The 11,201-nt window shown below is 43.0% G+C and overlaps 1 protein-coding gene across 1 annotated transcript in view; it reads left to right on the top strand.

Moving 5' to 3' along the window:
* mid1 (midline 1) overlaps positions 1-11,201 on the top strand; it is a 34,795-nt gene that overhangs the window by 6,586 nt on the left and 17,008 nt on the right. The gene's annotated exons all lie outside the window — the stretch shown is intronic.

Below are 11,201 nucleotides of genomic sequence, written 5' to 3'. Positions count from 1 at the left end.
ACACATGGCTTTGGTCTGAGCACATAAATAGCAAATAAAAAAAAGATAAATATGGTTCCCCAAAATATCCGTAAATGGGCATGTTCATAAATGCCCTGGTGGGTGCTGCTGTTTTGGTTAGCAAGACCAGTTCAGGGTGTGTAAGTCAGCTTGGATTGGCTTCTGGTCCCTGCAATCCTGAATAGGATAAGCGGTGTGACTGATGAACCGATGGATGGTCATCCGCAAACAGTAATGATGCCCGTGCCACAATACTGCCTCCACTATGATGTGGTATGCTTTGGATCATAAGCATTCCATAATTATCTTTTCCAAAGTTAGTTTCATGTGTTTGAAATTTAAAGTCCAATTGCTGTTCTGAAATGTTTCCAGTGTTTTCTAACTCGTTGTAAACCTTTCATATAGCAGCAATCTTGAAGATTGGAACAATGCATTTCAACTTCCATTTGCACACGACTGTACTGAAATAAAACGAAAATGCGAAATGTATTGTTTTTGTGATAATGTATCTTGTAGCAATCAGAGGCCGGTCTGATCCCTTGTGATATCTTCATTTCTTCTCAACCCACATGGATCAAAGTTCACGTAGCTTTGTATTTGCTTTTGAAATTCCTACTTTTTTCTTGTCCTGCTTCTTATCAGCGCCTTTCTGTTGGGGTTTTCTGGCCTCTTTCCAGTCTTCACGTGCCAACTGGCAGACGCAGCTTTTCGCTCCAGGCTGCGAGTGGCCTTATTTAAGCTCTATGAATATTCATTTGTTTTCAACGCTTTGACAGCCATGTTACTTATTGATTAGGGAGTTTTTTTATTTTTTATTACTGTTTCTCTGTCTTTATAGGGATTAGAATAGCACGCGTGTCAGCACTCTGATTGCGGCTCATATGAATAAAAGACGGTATTGGTTTTGTCAGCTTTGCAACCTCTGGATTTGATTAGTAGTGAAAATATGAGTCCCGAGCTCACTCACAATGACTCAAATAAGAAAAAAAAACAAAAAACAATTTTGTCTGTGTCGAGACTTGATCAAATGTGACACAGTAGATGTCCAACGTTTGGTTGTGCAGAGTAGATCATATTTGTTTTGGTTTGGGCACATAATTACTGTCTGGGCGCAGGAATGCACAAGAATAAAAGTTCTCCAGCCAGATAAACCTGGCGTTGGACCAGGTCGGGTTTCCACAGGGTGAGGTGGGGACAGCTCCCAAAACCGCAAAATACAGGCGATCCTTTTTTCCTTTTTTGAAAGCAGAAGCAAACATTTTTTTGAGTCCAAATTGGAACGTGACTTTGGACTGACCTGAGCCGTTGCGAGACATTTTGACCTCCCCGGATTCCCCTCTGGCCTCAAAAGCTTTTGTGCTCCAAATGTAAATGTCAGCGGTCTTATTGCACTTTATTGCACCGAGATGAATCTGCCTATGTGATTTTCCCAGTCATTTCTTCAGAGACAATTTATGGATGTTTGTAGCTGGGGGCAGCAGCGGTGACACTTTAAAGTCAATTTCCTGGCTGCAAATTATTGGTGGGAGTGATGTGAATGAAAAGTGACTAATGCGTGCGGGGTTGTTTTTATATTGCCAAATTAGTAGGGCATCAACCATTTTGCTAAGAAAAACTACAGCACTCTTTCCACCAAGCATCTCCGTCTAATTAGGTATGGCATACATTTTTGGCATTTCTGTGGGGAGAGTATCTTTAACTATCCAACCGATCCATCCCACTTTTCAGTCCTGTGTTTACGATGGAGTCCCGTTCCTACGGTGGCGACGTAAGGTGTGTTTGTATTTGTAACGAGGTTGCAGGGTTGCAAATGTCAGAAATTGAATTCAATTAATTGCTGTCTACGTGGTCCACTACTTCAACAAATTGATGCTTCAGCTCAAATGGACTGGCTGTAATTGCCTTCCCTATGACAGCTGATGCCTTTGTCTGTTGCAGTACTTTTATACTTTTGATAAAGGCCTCCCTGCTAATAAATGCCCCACTTCTAATAAGGTTCCGATGCAGTTAAGTAAGTAGTAGGGCTGAAACGGGCTCCATTTTAATAATCAATTAATGTGTTGATTATTTTTTCCAATTAACCGATTAATCAGATGAGAAACAAATTTGTATTTCCATAAAGCAGGGCATTATTTTGAAATTGATCGTGCCGAAAATACACAACTATTCAGTTGATTTGGTCTTTGATAGAAAAAAATGTTGTTCATTGTTTTTCCAAAGTAAAAGTGAATGTCTCATGTTTGATTCAACACAAAAGATGAGAACTTACTCTCATAAAGAACAACAGAAATAAGTGCATATTTACTAAAGAGAGGCTAAAATAAAACTATTCAGAGAATTTTAAGTTCTACGCTCTAAACAATTAATTTCATAGCTGAATAGTTGTCAATGTATCGATTAATTGTCCCAGCTCTAGTAAACAGCACGATTTGAGGAAATGCGCAAACGCTACTTTTATGAAAAACCTTTTTTCACTTCAGTGCCATCTGCTGGATCTGGAGGGGCACTGCACCATTTGCCCCCCATGCATACCTGTCAACTTTTCGGAGCGCCAACCTGTATAAACTACCAAAAAAATCCTTATAAAGAACAAAAAATCCTTATAACATACCAAAGCATTGATATGTCAAAATAACGGCAGAAAAAAACCCACGAAACTTTCAATGATATTTATTGTAGATCTCCATAATACAATGTCTGGTTAGACATACCGTGGAAAGTTACCGGAAATGAAAGCATTCGAGTAGACTAGCACCATTCTGGGCAAAAGCAAACGGAACTACCTGTTAGGGGGGGGGGGAAACGGAAATTTTCAGAATCCGTATGATTTGTGCGATACGGCCATATACGTAAGATTCACCACAAAATCCGTATGAACTATGGCTAAACCGTATGAGTTGACAGGTATGCCCGTGGGATGTTTGCTGTTTTTGCAACTCCTGCTGCTTAAAAATCCACATACGTGCCAGGGTGTTTAAGGAGTCACAACACCAGAGGCCCTTCCTTAATTCATTCATTGTTTCCGCAAGGGGGTGGAGTTTCGCTGCGGTCACTGGGAGCCGAGTGACCCCCTCTTCAGGTATTGTGCTACCCCCTAAAAGTGTCTTTACAAACATGTTTTAGCGAGTTCAAATTGGCCCGTGATGCTACGGGGAGGCTGCCAGTGACAGACAGCGGGAGGCTGCAGCGAGAAACAAACAGGCCGCCACCACCGAGCGCGAAGGTCCACCAGTGAAAAGATCCGAGTGGCGTTTGGCTGCGGCCCCGGGATGCGTCGTCGCTCTCGCCGCAACGTCATGGCAACGAGAGCTTTATGTTCTCTGCTTTCGCTCACCCCGCTGAGTGTCCAGACTGCGCTAAAAACTACTAAAAGAAGACAAATTCTTTCAAAAGCCGCATTTGACGTTTTTCCTCGGTCTTGTGCTTGTTTAGCGAGTACAAGTCTATTACAAATGTTGGTGCGGGAGGCTCAGCTGTGTCCCCCTCACCATACAACCCCAACCCCCTTGCCCACCCATCCCATCTATCACGTTGAGTCCCCCTGTGGCCAATCCTTCCTCCACATCTTCACGCGTGATTGACAGCGTCCCACGGGAAGGAGGTTCTTTTATCATGTTCTCATGGGACAAAGTTAATGATCCCAGCCAACAAAATAATCGCCCAAACAAAACACTCCGAAAAAAAGACCGAGAAGTCTGGTTGAAGCATTTGGAGCGGCCCTGACTTCGCTGAGAGGATTAGAGGCAGTGTGAGGAGGCTTTTTTTCTTGGGGGGGGGAGATAGAGCTGAGACTAAGGAGGCAGTTTGCGCATAGAGGAAGCTTCCAAAGGCAAGCTGTGAGAGGGAATCACTTTACTGTGTTCATCTGTGGCCCGGCTACTTGACTGACTCGCAGTAAGGTAAGGGACCGTCTAGTTTTTTTTCCATTGAGTGTCACAGTTTTAGTGCATCCATCGCGTTCACCTTTTGCACTCCGCTGCCGTCATTATCATGCCAGTGGTTAACGTGCGAAACTGACACACTGCCATAACATTCCTCCAAATTGCACTTGTTTTGAGTGCACGCACATATGTTTTCATACTTGCACCGACCCCGCGGGCTGCGTCCGGATTTTATTACACCTCTTTCGCAGTGCGGAGATGCTATCGGCTGTCATGACAAGGTCATTCTGAGTTGTTCCATCCTAACTCCAAAAGTTGCATAGTGGGAGGGGGGGGGGGGGGGGGTGGAGAGAGAATTGTGCACAGGCTCCGGGCCAGAGTTGAAAACTTCTCCAAACACTGTCGCCGTGCCAGTCTTATTTGACTTGGGTACTTTTTTTCCGCACCGTCAAGACATGGCAAGCGGCTGGCGGCAACTGGAGACAAGTTTCAGACAACGTGTCTCTGCTGTAATGGATTCCTGCATTCTCTGATGACGCTTTGTCACTCATGTGACCAAACGTATGCTCGCCGTGCAGTGGATGGATATCTTCCTTTCTGTTTATAGCCTAACTTTTGATTGCAACCTACCATATTTATCATTGCCGTGCCAACGCCTCCAAAGGTTTGCAGTTTAGTGTGACCCACTTGTCTTCCGGGGCAGTACATGATTACCATTTGGCAGTGATCCAATCAATGCCCGTATTGCGAGTTATGGAAAAGGCCTAAATCACCTGAAAATTGCCTTTGCAACAGAAAATGGCAGATGTCCTGTATGTTTCAGAGTATATGGCTCTTTAAGGTACTAATTTGATGTCTTTCTCCGGTTGCCATCTTGAAAAAGTTGCTTCTGTGCCCCTCATAGTTTGTTTTCGATCTTCACCCACCCTGTAAAGTTTAGGTGAAATCTGCGCATATTTAGCGCACTTGTGACAGTTAGATCCTCAGTGGTAGAAGTCAAGACTTTTGTTGTCATGTAAAATTTGAGAACAATCGTTAAAAAAACAAACTAATTTGAGCGACACAGAGAGAGTGCAATTTACAAAATTAATTTCAGTCGATCTTATGTTTTTGTTCTTTCTTTTTAAAGTGATTTAGCTTTGTCAAAATTCCATACAACACATTGTCATATTGTCACATTTTTATTGTTTTCTTAGGACCCTGGAATTAACCTGCAAAAAAAAAAAAAAAAAAAAACGCACCTCAAAATGAAAAAGTTGCTGAAGTCATTTATTAGCAAAGCTGCTCCACAAAGGTGAGAGAAAAAAAGTTATTTCGAGCCTTGTAATGACATTTCACCATTTTAAATGTGTCAGGCTTGGGTCTTCCTTCAGCGATACAATTCCCTCTGACCGCTAGTATAATCAGACCACTGCTCACTTCAATTTTTGTACTTTGTATTTGTATTGCAGAGCAGCAACATCAAGCAGCTTTTATGGTTCTTCCGTCCATCACTCATGAATACAGATTGTCCTCTGCAAGGTCACAGAGCGCTTCGGTCAGATGGCAATTGGCCGAGAGGCGTGGCCCACCCCAGACACCAATCAATCACGAAGCTAACGCTTCCAATCAATAATAAGTTAATCAACATCAACGGCATCCAGTGACTTTTATAGAACCGGCTGCAGTAGAATTCAAATGGGAGGCCTATCAGACCTATCAGTTTGCTTGTCACATCACACATCACACTGATGTCTGCGCATGTCTGAAATGTTTTATTGGATTATTCTCCTAATGAAATAATGACTCTCTGGGGGCCTCAATGTGCCTGACAACTCACCATTTATTTTATAGGTCAATGTATCCTGGTGCAAATGTGTGTGGTTATTTTTAGGGTCCACAACGTAAATCACTCAGAACTCATTCAAAAGTACCTTGTGAAATGGGGTCAATAAAATTAGCCGCTTACGTCAGATTCACTGACCTAAACCAAGTTGGACGGACATCTACATCATGCTAGTATGTAGGAAAAAAGTCTCAATTAAGGACCCATGCCCAGAATAGGACACAAAGTTATCCATTTTGGTTTGAAGCAGCCACTTCGGGTGAATTCCAAGGCTCAAATTTGAATGATTCCGACCAGAAGTGCCTCAAATGACTGTGTAAAATCTAAATAATAATAATAAAACAATAATACATTTATATTTTTTTCACAATTTTTTTGAAGAATATTTTTAAATGTTTAAATTGTACACGGCGGCCCGGTAGTCCAGTGGTTAGCACGTCGGCTTCACAGTGCAGAGGTACCGGGTTCGATTCCAGCTCCGGCCTCCCTGTGTGGAGTTTGCATGTTCTCCCCGGGCCTGCGTGGGTTTTCTCTGGGTGCTCCGGTTTCCTCCCATGTGCCAAAAACATGCATGGCAGGCTGATTGAACACACTAAATTGTCCCTAGGTGTGAGTGTGGGCGTGGATGGTTGTTCGTCTCTGTGTGCCCTGCGATTGGCTGGCAACTGATTCAGGGTGTCCCCCGCCTACTGCCCGGAGACGGCTGGGATAGGCTCCAGCACCCCCCGCGACCCTAGTGAGGATCAAGCGGTTCGGAAAATGGATGGATGGATGGATGGATAAATTGTACACATTTTTATATCCAACTGCATTGAACACATATTAAAGTGCTTCAAGGCAACTAAAGCAAAAATACGATAAATTCAATATTCATCCATCTATCCATTTTCTAATCCGCCTCTCTTTACGAGATCTACAGGTGTGCTGGAGCCTATCCCAGCTGTCTTCGGGCAGTAGGCGGGGGCCACCCTGAATCGGTTGCCAGCCAATCTCAGGGCTCACTTACACGAACAACCATCTGCGCTTCCACTCACAACTTGGTGAGTGTTCCATTAACCTGCCATGCATGTTTTTGGAATGTGGGAGGAAACTGGAATACCCGGAGAAAACCCACGCAGTCAAGGGGAGAACACGGAAACTCCATCCAGGAAGGCGCTGCACCTCTGAACTGTGAGGCAGACGTGCTAACCAGTCGACCACCGTGCCAACAATAAATATTCATATTTAAAAAAACAAAAAAAAACTAGTTGAACAGGATTAATGTTACAGAAACATAAAATGTCAACATATACGCAGTCTAGGTTGTTAAGCGGATAAATTACATCAGACATGCCAACGCGCCAAGCTTATTATTTGAAATGATAAGTGTCTGCCGATCAGGCTCAGTGCACAGCCATTGACTCAAGTACCCTATAATTTCCAAGCGCAACGATCAAGGCGATAAATACTTAACAATTTAAAGTCTATCATCAGTGTCACGGTACACGTCTAGACAAATGTGCCCCTTAATGTACTCGGTGCTGATGTGGATTTGGTCGATTCGAATGACATAAACATGCTTGTGGAGAGTTATGGCCTCTTTCCATGCTCTGCCCCCTCCTTGCTACTATTGGCCGGCGCTGCGATTCTCAGGCCTGCGTGCCTAAAAAGCGGGCTGACACATCGAGAGGACTGAGAGGCTGACTGGAAATTTTCGATCCTCCTGCTTGTCAGAGAAGGCCGGATAGTCACGGAAGAGGAGTGGACAGAGTTGACGCAGTCACTCGCTCCTCTCTGCTACGTGCGTGTGAGACCCTTTACGGCTCTCTTCCTCGACTATTGATGGATGCCATCATGAGTCGGGTAAGTCGTTTATGTGCATGCATGCATGAAAAAGAAACACTGAGTCATCATCAGATCGTGTTTAAACACGGTAGGGTCGCGTTGACTGACTCCGTGGGGATTTTTTTTGATCAGAACGCTTCCCCAAAGGGACAGGGGTGGATGACTAAGCGGGAAGACCGCCGGGGGGGGGGGGGGGGGGGGGATTTTGGAGCATCAAAGTGCGATGGAACTTTTCCACACAGTCAAAGCATCTATTTGTGGCGCAGCCCGCTTGTTAAAAAAACAGAGCACATGCAGTTGTTTCCCATATGGAATGGAGCTTGTAAATATGTGAAGGCTTCCCCTTCTCTAAGTGACCACAAGAAAAGTTTCTTTATGGCTTTTAGGACAAGAGCCACATAGCAGCCTTTCAAGCATTACCTGCTGACCTGCTAAATGCTCCTCACTGATAAGTCACTTTTGATTGACACCGAGAGGGATGTCTTAATTACTGCGTACATGCATACTACGACTTAATAGCTCGACGTTGAACACAAGCGGGACGCCGCGGTTGGTATGCACGCTTTGTCCTGCTAATTGGTTACTTATCTCTTTTCTGTGAGGAGGAATGTTTGACATCTTCCCACGAGAGTGTGTTGTTCCTTTTGAAGGCCTCTGGGACCAGCGTTGCCATGGAAACACATGTGGAGGGCGGGCGGGCGGTTAGGTTCTTTTAGGAGTGGATCTTAGGGCGAGGTCAGAATTTGTGAAATCTGCAAGATTGGAGACCACCACAGGTGCCGCAGAGGAATAGTGGTTTGCATGTCCGGCCACAGGTTTGGGGTTCTGGGTTTGAATCTATGGTTCATCGAAGACTCCTAACCCTCGTGTTATGCTACCGGGTCAAATCGACCCAGTTGAGTTAAAGGTTGTTTTTTTTCAGTATCAAACTTAAATGAAGGATTACCTCTGTAAGGCAGGCGTGCGGGAACATTTTTCGTTTGTGACACTTTTTGGATCATGAGACATCCCCCAATGTGTCAAATTGACCCTAATGCCAACAAAACAGGAGTGTTCAAGGGCAAGTCAAGTCAAGTTTTTTTGTTTTTTTTTTCACAATATGTTCTCTGCGCCCCCACTAATCTAAACACAATATTGTGAATAATATTTTATTCGTGGAATACAAAACATCTCGGGGGGGGGGGGGCATTTTGCCTGGTACTGTCACTTGCTGTCGACTGAAAATGACATTCCAGTGCCAAAGGGCTCAGGTAATACAAACTGAGATGTGGTGTCACTTTCAGTCACCAGTAAGTGGCAAAATGTCTGGCCTCTGAAGTAGATCAAAACGGATGGATTTTTCTGCTAAATCCGTATCGCATAAATGCATTATTAATCAGAATACAGTACAGTGTTTCAACCAGTGGGGGGGGACATACAACATCTTACTATAAAAACATTTGTTTTGAATAGTCCTTGACAACACCAGACTGCTGTGTGTGATCCGATTGGAAAGTATTTGTCTTTAGGCACGATGAAGTAGCATATAGCTCAATTAGCCAAGCTTATTTTGAATGCCGCTTTTCAACAATTGTATGTTTGTGATCAAGAGACGGCTCATTGTTTAGTATGAGTGAGACAACTCGAGGCATGGCATACGCGATTCTGTGCATTTGCGCTGTACAATATCCCCTCTTTATTGCAAGGAATTAATTAGAAGGATTGATGACTCTCGCTATTTCCAGTGTTTATTACAGTACTTTACATTTTAACAATATGGCCACATATTTCTATCAGTGTAAATGCTGAGAGCAATCAAATCAACACGCCAAAGAAATGAATGTCTCGAGGACTGCCATGTGGCTTAATACATCCCGGCGTATTATAGCGATCCACAAAGGCCACGTGGAGGGAATGACATCAGAGCTATGTGCTTGGGTGTTCAGGGAGTACTGCTCTGCCCTTGTCTGACCTGTCCGAGCTGACTTTAGCCAAGGCTGGACGATTGGGGCGGCGGCGGGGGGGATCTTCAATGTTACAATTGCGATATAGCGTGAGATTATTTCTTGAAGCTCGTCTTCCCATGTACGTTTATTTTATTTTTTTAACAAACACAATCAAAAAATTAATTTTTATTACAAAAATAAACATCAGATTCATATCTGCATGTTATGACTTTATAGGTTAACCCTATACTAAAACGACCCATGAATTCATATGAACGGCCGTTATGTCATTTGAACACTTTGACTTGCAGTCTTTGAAGAGTTCATTACAACAACGTCACAGATTTTTACCAAAGAAGTGTGGCGTAAACGTAATTCAGTCAGTCATAAATCAGATTACAACATTAATCAAATCTGTGGCTTTTTATCACTTCCAACTTTTCTTGTTTCGTACAATGATATGTACACTTGTGGACGGAACTTCTTTAGCACCAAACCTAGCTAGCTAGACAATTCATAAATACAAAAATGAATGTGTGTGTGTGTGTGTATATATATATGTGTGTGTGTATATATATATATATATATATATGTATTTGTATATATATACAGGTATATATATAAAATCAAATTTCAGCCTTTGCACCATGAAGATTGCAGTCTACTACTTTGTGATGTCGATTTCAATTCTATTCATTGTCCAGCTCCACTGTAGATCTTATGGATAATGGAGATTATTAATTATTTGTCTTAATTTTATTAAATTAATTTTATTTGCCTTGCCTTAATATTATTTGTCAGCATTCAGTAAACTCCAAATGTCAACTGTTCGCTGTTGGGGTTTACAATAGTTGTAGTTATTCAATGAGCCACATAGTGGTGCACTATGCCTATTTTCCCCCAGCATTGTAAGCCTTGCTAATGTTTGCCTTCTCCAAATTGAAGTGTGTTGCTGTAACAACAACAACACGTTGGAAGTCTCATTGTTGAAAAAAAATGTTCCTTATGGTCTGGTGCACACGTGGTGCTTTTCTTACTGCTGGCACGTGCCAGGTCACACAGAGGAAGTTTATGCAGTCGACCTCAACCACACACATGGAATGCAGACAAACAGTACAAAACGTGTTTGGACACGAGAAGAAAAGTGGAACCTTTTTCAGATGTGGTGTTATGATCATTTTATTCTATATTGTGTTTGTAGTTGCAACAGGGGAGAAATTGTACAGAGCAGACACAGGAAGCCGGCAGCGCAGCGCAGTACAGTAGAGTCATCAGAATAACACTGTGGCTGTTGTTCCATTTCATGCTAAACACTTTGCCGTCACAAATATACTAATACATGTTGAGATTGTACTTGCAACTGGGCGTCCAAAAGCAACTGGATAATGACCCTCATGCTGCTTCGCCAATTACTCTTGTTTAGGGGTTTTTTTTCTTCTTTTTTGCGCTTTAATAATATCTGCACTGGAATGGAATGTGTGTTGTTGGTTTTGCCGTATCGCTGTTTTTACATCTATTCCCATATCACGACTTCCACGGAGGTTAAGTGGAAAGCACTTAAGTGTTTTTTAAGTTGAGCTTGCAATTTGAAAACAAAGCTTCACGTCTTTTTTTGAGCTTGGTGGAGGTACAAATTCATGGTATGCACCTGTGCGCGCTTTTAAGTTGTTTTGGCACCACCTTTCCCTTCCCAGGCCCATACCACAACCACCACAAATGTTCGAGGCAACTGCCAAAGTAGTTTGC

The sequence above is a fragment of the Hippocampus guttulatus genome, chromosome 11 (assembly GCF_054856545.1).
Source record: "Hippocampus guttulatus isolate MCC_2025c chromosome 11, RoL_Hgut_1.0, whole genome shotgun sequence".
Taxonomy (NCBI): domain Eukaryota; kingdom Metazoa; phylum Chordata; class Actinopteri; order Syngnathiformes; family Syngnathidae; genus Hippocampus; species Hippocampus guttulatus.
The sequence above is the reverse complement of the archived record's forward strand: the minus strand, read 5'-3'. Positions and strand labels throughout refer to the sequence as shown.